We start from the raw sequence: 3796 nt of genomic DNA, 5'->3' as shown, positions 1-3796 counted from the left end.
GAGCCTTCAGCGCATCGCAGAGATAGCTCAAATGACAATTGTCAAATTCTAGTGTTGCTCCATGATACTGGTGCATCGCACCAAATTTTTAGGTCGTAGACAAGGTGGTAACGGATAGCTCCACATCGCGTCAACATGCAATTTCCCATTTGTCAATTTCCAGTGACACGACACGATAACGCCGCGTCGCGCCAAGGGCCCAACTTTGGAAATTTTACTAAAAATTTAATGACGTGTCCAGGGTTAAAAGGACCAACTTCCTACCCCTATATAATCCCTTTAACATGTGATTCAACCACTTTTCACCCAAAATATATTAGTTTCTCTCAAGTTTATCTCAAGAACAAACTAGGGTTTCTATTGGAGATTCAAACTCAGGAAGGTTTCACCACCAATCTTCACAAAATCATGATCTAAGGTATTCATAGTGTTCATTCATGGATTCCTTTCATCCATGAATCCCAAGAATCCTTTTTAACTACAAGTTATGAATTTTCTTTATGTTTTCATGCTTTGTATGTTCTCTTTTATGTTGATAAATGAGGAATAGACTTCCATTCCATGATTTGATGATAAATTCCATGTGGGTAGATTAGTATAGATAAAGATTTATGAAATTTCATGAGTAAAATCTTGTATGATGGAATTGGAATTGAAGAATGATGTTTAATTGTTGTATAATGTGTTTTACATGTACTATGCCTACAATATGTTTGATTAAATGCCTAGATGAAGAAAAGTTGTCTAACTAGCATGATATCATGAAATCCCCATGTATATACAAGTTTATGCCTATTACATGTTTGATGAAAGGATCCTACGAATGTAGTATGTATTATGATGTTAGTCAAGTCTTCAAGTAAGTCATGCTATGTCAGTTTTTTTCTATTGAGTCCTGGGGGTACTTGTACCCAAAATATTAGCAGTGTACCTAGAGCCATGTCATGTATTCACGATACTCTCAGCCAAGCTATGAACTCTTAGACTTCAGATAGTCTTATGACTGTGGAAAAATCTCCATGATCTCATGACTCAGTCAGTTGTCAGATATCAGTAGTATTCCGTCAGCTACAGAAATTTAGTAATTCAGTCCATGATCAGTTCAGTTCAGTAAATCATGTTCAGAGTCCATTTAGATGGGAGCAGGAATTAGCACTGAGTGAGCCTAAGGATGGAGACTCACCTATTATACGAGGGTGTGATTCCTAGAAGCAATCCTTGCATTCTAGTACTATATAGCTAGCATAGGTTGAGACACTGTAGCCTGCTATATAAGGGTAGATGAGGTGGCTTAACCTGTCATGTGAGCATTCCTACCATTCTCACTAGAGTTACCTATTATATGAGGGTTACTCACAGTTATCCTTACCAGTGGTGCGGTATTGACACCCTTTTAATCAGGCAATAGATTGGACCCCAGCTCAGCTATTATAGCATATTTAGGGCGTGTCGGTTAGATACTACTTCCCAAAGTTTTATGTTACAGAATTAGGACTGTCAGATACAGTCAATCAGTCTCAGTAATAAAACTCAGATAGTTCTTCCGATTTTAGGACTGTAAGATATAGTCAACTTAGTTATAGTATGGAACTCAGAAAGTTCCATTAGATTCAGAACTGTCAGTTATAGTCACCCACATTACTAGTTATACTCAGATATAGTCACCCATGTTATCAACATTGTTCAGATATAGTCCTGTATATAATTAGTCATATTAATTACTAGCATGTCACGTTATCAGTATACAGACTTAGAAATCAGGAAATATGTTGTCAGTTATAGTTACATATTTATGCATGTATTGTCACATTCATGTTAGACAGTCAGTTAGCATTATTCATGCATGCAAACCCTTGCATATAGCCTACCTCACACGATACTCGGTACATATGTACTAACATATTTGCGCTATAGTGTTTTTTTATATGTTAAACCATAGGTTCAGAGACACGAGTTCCAGATCAGCAGTAGATTCTAGATTCAGCAGTCAGAGTAGAAGTGAGTCCTCATCCTTTAAGGATATAATGATTTTCTATTATCTCATTGATTAACTTATTAGATGGAGAAGGTTGGGGACATGTCCCATCAACTCCTTATTCAGATTCTTCAGGCAGTAGAGGCTTTTAGACTAGATACAGACTACATACAGACTATTATGTTTTAGGCTTTAATTTTGTTTTGGGTATTCTATTACCCCACACAGATGTTACATTATTCAATTATATTCATGATCGAACCTTATGGCCTTTCAGTGTATATTTCTGCATTATTATGTTTTCTTATATAGTATACAGATACAAATATCACTCATGGGTTAGCTTGTGGTCCTTTGGGGTCATGAGAAATGTGTAGCATTCTGGTTCAGTAAATCGGGTCGTTACAAACTTGGTATCAGAGCCTAATGTTCAATGGAGTCCTAGGAAGTCTGAAATCTGCATCTAGTAGAGTTTTGTACATAGGTATGTTGTGCGCCACATTTATGTGCAAAAGGCTATGAGATGTTTTAAGAATAATTTCCCCTCTTTTAGTATTCATGTCATTCCAGTGAGCATAATTACAAGTTAGTCTGTCAATATAATCCACTTCTTCTCTTTATTTCAGAACATGCCTCCTAAGAGAAGAAATCAGTCAGCCCATCAGCCCAAAGAACCTTTGGGCAATCATGTTTCTCATACAGAGTTCAGGACCGTATTTACCACTCTTGCTCAATCAGTCATTGCTTATAATGAACGACCAATAGTTGTTCCGGCCAAACCAGTGGCCAACTCAACTGCAGTGAGGATTTGGGACTTCACTCGAATAAATCCTCCAACCTTCCTCGGGTCTAAGGTAGATGAAGACCCTCAGGAATTCTTAGATCAAGTTTAGAAAGTGACAGATGCCATGGGGGTGACTACTGTTAAGAGTGCTGAGCTAGCTGCATACCAGTTGTAGGATGTGTCTCATGCTTGGTTCAAATAGTGAAAGTTTGAAAGGTCAGATGACGCAGGTCCTATAGAGTGGGAGGAGTTTGTCACTGCTTTTTTAGATAGATTCTTTACCCAAGAGCTTAGAGAATCTAAGGTGCTAGAGTTCACTAATCTCAGGTAGGGCAATATGACAGTGAAAGAGTATTCTTTTAAGTTTACTCAATTAGCCAGGTATGCCCTTTATGTGGTTGCAGACAGTAGATCCAAGATGAGTAAGTTCGCTTCAGGGGTGAACAACAGCGTAGTTAATGAGTGCAGATCCACCATGCTAAATAGTGACATGACCTTAGCTAGACTTATGAATCATGCTCTGCAGATAGAAGAGCAGAAAATTATGTAGAGGGAAAAGCAGAATAAGAGAGCGAAGACAGGTAGTTTCAACTTCACTCAGCCTAAATCAGAAGGAGAAAACCATTCCCAATTTTGTCCTAAGTCATCAGTTCCAGTTCCAGTTCCCTCTACAGCCAGTGCTCCAGTTCCTAAGTTTAGAGAGGGTAACAAAGATAGAGCACCAGGATATAAGAACCAGGGTAGTATTAGTAGTGCCCACACCTATCTTTTTTACCAGACTTACGGTAAGCATCATCAGGGTATTTGTAGAGTAGGTAGTTGCATTTGTTTCGATTGTGGCAAGACAGGATAAAGATTTAGAAACTATCCTCAGCCAGGTCCTCAGGGTCAACAAAATCGCTCTTAAGCTCAGTTCGATCACCCAAATTGGCAGGGTGCCACTTCCAGTGCTACTAGCGAGCAACACCCAAATCATCTCTATACTCTTCAGACTCGACAAGATCAAGAAAGTTCTCCTGATGTAGTTACTGGTACGT

Source organism: Capsicum annuum, chromosome 8, assembly GCF_002878395.1.
Source record: "Capsicum annuum cultivar UCD-10X-F1 chromosome 8, UCD10Xv1.1, whole genome shotgun sequence".
Taxonomy (NCBI): Eukaryota; Viridiplantae; Streptophyta; class Magnoliopsida; order Solanales; family Solanaceae; genus Capsicum; species Capsicum annuum.
The sequence above is the reverse complement of the archived record's forward strand: the minus strand, read 5'-3'. Positions refer to the sequence as shown.